Raw genomic sequence first — 8,971 nt, 5'->3', positions numbered from 1 at the left:
CTGGGGGTCTCCTAACAAAACATGGCTGAATGCAGAGAAGGTTGGAAGACTGTGAGGTTCATGCATGAACTAGAGCTTCTAATTAATTTTTATGTGACTCATACCAAAATAAGTATGAGTAGCTAAAGATCGCCCGCCTTCTGAAGAACACCTCTACCATCAAAGACAAGGAATAAAACACATTAACAGATAAAATGCACTTGGAGAAAAGAGAGTACAAGAGCATAAGAAAATGCCAGCAAAACTTATAAATAATATTCTCAAAGTGATACAAGATATTGCACCTGTGAAACGGAAAAAGGGAAGCTTAAAAGGGGGATATGTTCGAAAACAGGTTAAAGAGTTGACAGCAAAACTTAGAAATTCAGTGGAAAGTTTACAAGGTTTTTTCAGAAAAGTCACTCAGAAGGTAAAACAAAAAGAGAAATGAGACAGATGGAGAGAGAGAGAGAGAGAGAGATTCTGATTGAAAACCAGAAATAAACAGTAGCACTAGACTAGTCCAGAGGTCCAACATCTGAATAATCAAAATCCAGAAAGAGAAAACAGAGAAAAGGGAGAAAACATTTTTAAAGAAAGAGGAAAGGAAAAATTTCCTATAACTGAAGGATATAACTTTCAGATTAAAATCACTCATGGAGTGCCCAGCACAGTGAATGTAAACATATACACATACAGACACATAGACACGGGCACTTACACACAGGCATACAGACACACAGACACAGACTCTTACACACACAGGCACACAGACACAGGCACTTACACACATGCACACACAGAGACACAGACACAGGCACATACAAATCATACAGAGGCACACACAGACCAAGACACTTTATCATAGAATCCAGAACACCAGAAGTAAAGAGAAGACTCTCAGAGGGCAGGGGCTGGGGGAACAGGTCACATACAAGGATAAAGCGTCAGTGGCATCAGACCTCTCAACAGCAATACTAGACGCTAAAAGACAATGAAGCTCCTCCCCTTGCCCTCCAGCCATGGCAGGTGCAGCTCCATGAGTGACTCCAGTGGCCTCACCTGCAAGTGGAGCAACAGCAGCAGCCTCACTAAGGAGACCACCAGATCACCTCTTCCTCAGGCCTGACCATGTCGACCTACCGACAGACCTGTACACAGCCAGTGTGTCTTCCTTCATCATACGCTCACCTTGTCAAAGCTCCCAGAGAGGGTTTCGACAAAGGATTTGGTTTTAAGTTGGTGAAACGAGGTAAAAGCAAAGTCACGTGGTGGTGTGGAATTCTCAGTCTGGTTCATCTAATACAGACACCGGTAAAGTTACTGGGATCTTGGAGTCCAAATATAAATGGTGCAAGTATGACTTGACTTTCACAGAAAAATGGCACACTGATGACACTCGGGACAGAAACCACAATTGAAGACCAAATTTGTCAAGGTTTGAAAATGATATTAGATACTACCTTTTCACCAAACATAGGAAAGAAAAGTGGCAAAATCAAGTCCTCTTACAAGAAGGGGCGTGTGAAGCTTGGCTTTGATGTTAACTTTGATTTTGCTGGACTTGCAATTCATGGTTCAGCTTGCTGGGTACCAGATGAGCTTTGACAGCACCAAGTCAAAGCAGATGAGGAATCACTTTGCAGTGGGCTACAGGACTGGGGACTTCCAGCTGCACACTAATGTCAATGATGGGGCAGAATTTGGAGGATCAGTTTGTCAGAAAGTATGTGAAGATCCTGATGCTTTAGTAAACCTTGCTTGGACATCAGGTACCAGCTGCGCTCGTTTTGGCCTTGCAGCTAAATTTCAATTAAAACCCACTGCTTCCATTTCTGCAAAAGTCAACAACTGGTTGACTGGGGAGGGCTACCCTCCACCCTGGAGGCTTGGTGTGAAGCTCACCCTGTCTGCTCTGGTAGATGGGAAGAGCATGGATGCTAGAGGCCACACACTTGGCCTTGCCCTGGAGCTGCAGGCTTAATCTAGATGAAAGAAACCTCTGGGAATGGATATCAGAAGATTCGGCCTTGATGTATTTCCATTGTGACTAGCAGGCTTTTTTCCCCTGAGAAGGTGATCAAAACGAAGGATGATCTAAACAAGAGCTGTATTTTAAATCTTTAGATAGTTACTTGTTAGCTGCTTTCTAGTTCAATAGGCTCTTTCTCTCTAGTTGCCAATGCTGCAGTCCTGCAGTTATCTGTACATTGTCTAGATGTATTTAACTGTTAAATGTGCTACCCACTAATCATGAAACAGACCTTTATGAAAACTGCACCGTTGTGCTCGCGTTTGTTTTTATGTTCCTTTACACACTGAATATTGTCATTGCATGAGATGAATCAGTGGACATTTTAAGATGAGGTTTAAATTATTTTTGTCAAATTTAACCACCATTAGAATTACTTTTGGTATCCCAGAACATTACAAATCATAAATACAAAACAATTACAAAACAAGCATATAATTAATGGTTCCAAGTACCTGCCAGCGAGGGTCAAATTGCCCTGGTATCTTGCTACTACTTGGTTTTTCAAGTGAGCATTCTGCTCTTCACCTCAATCTGTCCCTAGATTAGTTCCGTGAATCTTTTAAGACTACAATAAGAGCGTACATGCTTTAAAAAAATTTTTATAATGAGGAAATGTCTCCACATTCCGAAGAAAAATGAGTACTAGCCTAGAATTTTATGCTCAGCCAAATTCAAGAATGTTATACTCAGCCAAATTCAATCCAAGATGAGGGTAGAATAAAGCTATTTCAGACATCCATGCAGGCTGACTCGCTGGGCCCTCTATCCTCTCAGTCTACCCTGATGTGAGACGGTGAGGTGGTACATGATGTGTCTCTGGGGGCTGCTGTTTCAGGGGATGGCAGGCAAGAGAAACACCTGCATACAGCAGCTGCTTGGGAGATAGGACCCCTGTGTGGGGGCATGAACAATACCCCAAGTACTGCTCCACTAAGGGAAGCTTGGACGCCTAGGGGATATTGTTTGGTTCTCAGAATAACTAGGGGATGCTAGAGCCATCAGCTCCCTAAGGACCAGGATGCTAAATGTTCTACAATGCAGGGGACAGTCCCTCAACAGAGAATTGCTCTGCCTGTAATCCCAAAAGCACATCCTTGAGAAATCCTGAATTAGATACTTTCTTTGGCTTTCATTGTGAGGCTGTTTATACTTGAAGCGGGGCTGAGTGGGAGTAGAATGCTATGGGGGTAGGCTGGGTGTGGTGGCTCACGCCTGTAATTCTAATATTTTGGGAGGCCGAGGCAAGCCGATCGCCTAAGGTCAGGAGTTCAAGAGCAGCCTGGCCAACATGACGAAACCCCGTCTCCACTAAAAGTACAAAAATTAGCCAGGTGTGCTGGTGGGTGCCTGTAATCCCAGCTACTCAGGAGGCTGAGGCAGGAGAATTGCTTGAACCCGGGAGGCAGAAGTTGCGGTGAGCCAAGATCGCGCTGCTGCACTCCAGCCTGAGCAACAAGAGTGAGACTCCGTCTCAAGAAAAAAAAAAAAGAATGCTATGGGGATCAGTCAGGTGAAGTGGAGAAGATAGCTGAATAGGGGAGAAGGAAGGAGAGGGAAACTATTGAAACTATTCCAGGACATAAAATACAATGACTGACTAGAATAAACAGGTATGCCTGACATCCATGAGTCTACAGAACAAATTCTACTATCGAATTCTTTGTGGCGATGCCCACGTTTGTAAAGGGTTCTGTGATTGTTCTGTGCCGAAGTTCAGGCCTACACCCTGTCAGCATGCCTTGCCTGGACCATTGCTGTGGCTGCCTTTCAGGTCTCCCTGTTTCCAGTCTCCCCTCTGCCCCTTCGTCCACGACACAGTTGCCAGAGTGATCTTTCGAAACACAAACCCAAATCTTTCAAAACAGTACTTGGGGTATCGTTCATGTCCCCACACAGAGATCCCATCTCCCAAGCAGCTGCTGTATGCAGGTGTTTCTCTTGTCACTCCCCTGCTAAAAGTTTTCAGTGGCTCCCCACTGCCTCCCCATTCCCCAGGGAGTGTGCAGCCAAACAGGACTCATCCTGCAAAGTGCAGCTCCAAGGCCCCTGCTTTCTGAGGCTTCTTCCAGTCATCCCCTGCCAACGCTACCCTAACATTGTCCTCCTCTGTCACAGTACTCATCTACAGCATGACACCAGCATGTTTTTGTCTTGTATTTCCCAGGAGCTCTTTATGGGCAGGGGCTATTTCTCATCCTTCCCTGACCCCCAGGGCCTGGCAAAGTGGTGTGCACAGGATGTGCTGAGCACTGCTCCTGTGCTCACTGAATACAGTTGAGCCATTTCTCCCTCACAAGAAGCCTGAGCGCAGAGAAAGCCCAGGATCCCTCCTGTCACCAGCATAAGCAAGGGATCCACATCACTTCAGGCCTTCTCTGGGCAACTGAGTCCTTCACAGCTTCTTTGAGTCACAAAGGCCACTGTGGAGCTGTGGGCAAGGATCCTACAGATAGGCTAACCCAATATCTTCATTTTGCAGATGAGGAAACTGAGTCCCAGCAAAGGCTGCTTCCTCACCTGAGGCCAGAAGGCTGCACACACCAGAATAGGACATGGTCTGCTGGTGTCCAGGCCGGTGCCCCACCAGCTCTCACCCTATGTGAAATGGAATTAATTGGAAACTGGTGACCATTTTTCCAGATAAAATGTGGGCTTCCTCACCCTATCCTCCCTTCTTACTGCAACCGGAAGCTATAGTGGAGGATGTGGGGCTGGGAGGGATGGGAAATAGACTTGGAAGGTGATTTGAGGCTTCCTTTATTTGATTTTATTTTTTGAGGTGGAGTGTCACTCTGTTGCCCAGGCTGGAGTGCAGTGATGTGATCTCAGTTCACTGCAACCTCTGCCTCCAAGGTTCAAGCAATTCTCCTGCTTCAGCCTCCCTAGTATCTGGGACTACAGGTGCACTCCACCATGCCCAGCTAATTTTGTATTTTTAGTACAGACTCCGCCATGCCCAGCTAATTTCTGTATTTCTAGTTTAACTATGTTGGCCAGGTTGGTCGTGAACTCCTGATCTCAAGCAATCCACCCACCTTGGCCTCCCAAAGTGCTGGGATTATAGGTGCGAGCCACTGTGTCCGGCCCAAGACTTCCTTTAAACGTTTGCTTTTGCAAGATCCCAAGCCTCGTCCTACAGGCAATGAAGAGCTATTGAAGGTTTTTGAGAACAGGGTGACTTAATTGCAGCAGGGCTTTGGGCTGAAGGGAGAAGTGGGAAATGCGGGCCTCTAGGGACCTGAGCAGGACCACTGCCCCCATAAGTGATCTGTCTTTGGCTTATGAATGCCACAGCTTTGGCTTATGAATGCACAGGGAAGGGGCAGAGTGAGTCTCACCTGAACGGCGAGGTCTTTGCTGGGAAGTTTCTTGGCAGATGTAAAAATTGAAAGGGAAGATCCTGGATAAAGAACAACAGGGAATCTGTCTCTAGATTCTGGAATCTGAATTTAAGGAGGGTCAAGAGGTCCAGAACATGGTCTTGGAGTCATGGTGATAGTAACTGGGACCCACCAGCCCAGCAGCCAGCCCCTGGGAGCTTGAGCACAGAGCTGGGCAGCTGGGGGCGTGGCCTGGGGCCCAGAAGATCCGGTTCTATAAGGGAGTATCATGAGGATACTCTATATCGTCCTATAATTTGTGTTTTCTCTATATTTATTTTCCTTTACAAATTTAGTAATGTATCTTGTTAAACATCCAGCTTGTCTCCGCTGGCTCCGGGAACCAAGGGTGCCTGTGGGGACTCTTGTTGGGGGCAGTCTGCAAAGGAAGGGCAGCTTCCCAGACAGTGGGGGGACAGGGCCACTGAAGTCAGGGCTCCAGAGGGAAGAGTAACTTGGTCACCTTCCCCTCCTGACGGAAGACTCCCTTCAACACTGGGGATTTTATTAGGGGAAGTGAGAAATCCCTCATCACTACCGGCTGTGCGGACGTCAAATCTTAGACTCAGTTTTGTTCTACTCACCACAAACCCCCTTGATTTTATCACCACTGGAGCATAATAATTTCGTATCAAAATCTGAAGTAAACATGTGCTGTTCTAACAACAGGCCACTAAAAACACAAAACAAAATTGTCTTTCCACCCCCAATCTAATAGTCTACAAAAATGACAGGCAAATTGATCCCTTTAATCAAATCCATCTTTTAAAAATTGAATCCTAAGTGTGGACATCCAGCTTACTGGTCTGATGTTTTCCTCGTGCAGATCTGTGACATGGGTTCAAGTGTCCTCTGTCCCCTGGGATGTCACCTTCTAGGCTGGTCGCCCTCATTCCAGCTCTAAGGACTCTCCCACTGTACCTGTTCCCATCCTGCACCTCCTCCTTAACCCTTATGACTGCGGTTTCCAAACTCCAGGGCACCCGAGAACTTTCTGGACATGATTCCCTGGCCCTTCCTCAGCCTTTCCCCCGTCCCTCTAAATCAGAATCTGAGGGCGGGATTCTGGGAGTCTGCGTTTTGAACTAGCACTCTAGGTGATTTTCATCAGGCATCAGAAGACCAAAACGAAGGTTGCTACTTTACTGATGAATCGCCTTGTTGACGCACCCGTACACACATATCTGGGCTACCGTTTATTAACCGTCGACATTGTGCTAGGGTCTTTACTAAGTTTACCTCCTCTAATCCTTATACTAACTGCAGCAGGTAAGCATCCCCATTTCTATAGCCGCAGAAACAGAACTTGCCAAATGCCAGAGGGTTAGGAAATGGCAGGGTAAAGTCCATCCGGCTCCCCAGCCCACTCAGTTCTCACTCTCAGTGCCTGTTCCTTCTGCAATGGAAAAGAGAGAAACCCTGGAGGAAGCAAGCACTGGGCTCTCCTCGCAGCCTCATCCACTTCAGTCTCCCCTCCCTAGGCAGTAGAGCCATCCTCTACCTGTTCTTATTGAAACTTACTATTTTTCAGATAGCTTCCTTCATGGCTTAAGCATTCTTTTAAAAATAAATTGTTTTTAATGACTTGAGATGGGGTCTCGCTATGTTGCCCAGGCTCGTCTTGAAATCCTGGGCCCAAGCAATCCTCCTGCTTCAGCCTCTCAAAGCACTAGGATTACAGGCGTGAGCCGCTGCGCCCAGCCAACTTGAGTATTCTTGACTTATTCTCGGCAGGGTGAAGCCTTTTTCATGATGGCCTCTCCTTCATCTTTTCCCTTGCAAACCTGAACGGCCCGCAGAGTCACACTGATATCGTCGGGGCCCTCCCTATCCCCCTTTGGATTCATCAAGGCTGAGTCTGAATGGATAGTTTTCCATTTGGAACGTTCCCCCATCAGGAGCATTTGGCATGTCTGGATCTCATTTCTCCAGCCTCTGACAACCTGCATGCCTGCTGCAAGCAATGAGGCTGAGCTCCTGGGCCAGAAGTCTGGTTCCAGTGGGGCCAACTCTGCTGGCCGCACTTGGGAGTCCAGTGGGTTGCTGCATTTTCAAACAGTCCCTACCCCGTTGCCCCCTCAGGAAAGTGGTAAAGGGCTCTGCAGTCCACCCTCAGGACACCAGAACAAAGGGCTTGCTAAGTTAGCCTCGGAGGTGCACCTGGGGACTGTGGGCAAGAAGCACATATTGACCCAACAATATGGGGTGCAACTTTAAATTTCAAACAGATTGTCCCAAGCTCTTTCAGAGGAGTTCTAAGGAGTAGAGCCAGCCTGCCTAGCAGGTGTACTAACATTTGCGGGCTCTATGAAGAACCGAGGAAGGAAGTCCACACTTGCTGGGAACATAAGAAATTGTGACCCTGATGGGAAGAGGAGATTCTCCAGCGGTGAGGGGCATGGTGGAAGGTGGGCCAACAGGACCATCCGGGACCAGAGGGCAGTGACGCCCACGTGATTGGGACTTCGAGGCCCAGCTTCAGAGTTGCAGTGACAGCAACTCATGCTGTCAACGGGCAACTGCAACCAGCCCTGAGGAGGGGCAATGGAGGAACCACTAAGGAGGCAGGTAATACCCAGCTAACAGGACTGGCAGACTGCGGTCCTACCTCGCTGCGGAACATGGTGGGGGCACGGGGGAGGCAGACAACAACAGGGGGAGGGTCTTGCTGTGAGGCAGCCTGTCCTCTAGTTCATGGGTTGGAAACTCCAGCCAGTGGGCCAAATCTGTCCTGCTGCTGGTTTGTGAACAGCCAAAACAGGACTGGATTTTAAACGATTGGGGAAAATCAAAGGAATATTTCATGTTACGTGAAAACGACATGAAATTCGAATGTCAGTGTCCATAAATACAGTTCTATTGGAACAGTCTTGCCCATGCATTTGTGTGTCATTGGGGGCTACTTCCGTGATACAACGTTGGTGGAATATTTGTGACAGAGACGCGCAAGGCCTACAATATCGACTATTTAGACCTTTGCGGAAAAAGATTGTTGCCTCTGGATCCAGAACAACCCTCATCACGCCCCCAGTAAGTTATTTCTCGAATTGGTTTCCACCATGGTGGGGTCAGGTCACCCAAGCTGATCTCCCTGCCCTCTTTCACCAGGCCTGGACTGCTGACCCTATTGGAAGTCATTAAATGCTCTTAGGGTGGAAGAGGTACTTGTCTCACAGGAAAACACAAGCATGTTAGGGAGTGTGAGTTCGTCCCAGGTCCGGGGCTTGCATGGTGGAGGAACCTCTGAAACAGCAGCTTTGGAGGGAGGGCACGCCCCTGCCATGCAAAGTCCTCTTTGTTGATCAACACCATTATTAGAAATGTGCACATCCCAGCAAAACCAGCAGGTCACACATTTACAAAAGCGCCTGCCACACTAGAGCAGGAGGCTTCTGGGCCTTTTCAATGTGCAGATTCTAATTCCTGGTACGGGGAAGTTGCTCAGTGAAAGGACAAAATCACTTCATTGTATAGAGTTTGCCACAGTCCTCTGGAGCAGTACCTTTCATTCTCTGCTTACCCTCAGCAGACGAGTGGGGGAAGTGGGTCTGAAGTTCTGGGGAACTTCGGTGAGTTG

The 8,971-nt window shown here is 47.6% G+C and overlaps 1 pseudogene; it reads left to right on the top strand.

The window, feature by feature from the left end:
• The first annotated feature begins 1,110 nt into the window (after positions 1-1,110).
• Positions 1,111-1,963, top strand: LOC112608589 (annotated as a pseudogene).
• Positions 1,964-8,971: the final 7,008 nt, after the last annotated feature.

Source organism: Theropithecus gelada, chromosome 1, assembly GCF_003255815.1.
Source record: "Theropithecus gelada isolate Dixy chromosome 1, Tgel_1.0, whole genome shotgun sequence".
In the NCBI taxonomy this organism is placed as follows: domain Eukaryota; kingdom Metazoa; phylum Chordata; class Mammalia; order Primates; family Cercopithecidae; genus Theropithecus; species Theropithecus gelada.
The sequence above is the reverse complement of the archived record's forward strand: the minus strand, read 5'-3'. Positions and strand labels throughout refer to the sequence as shown.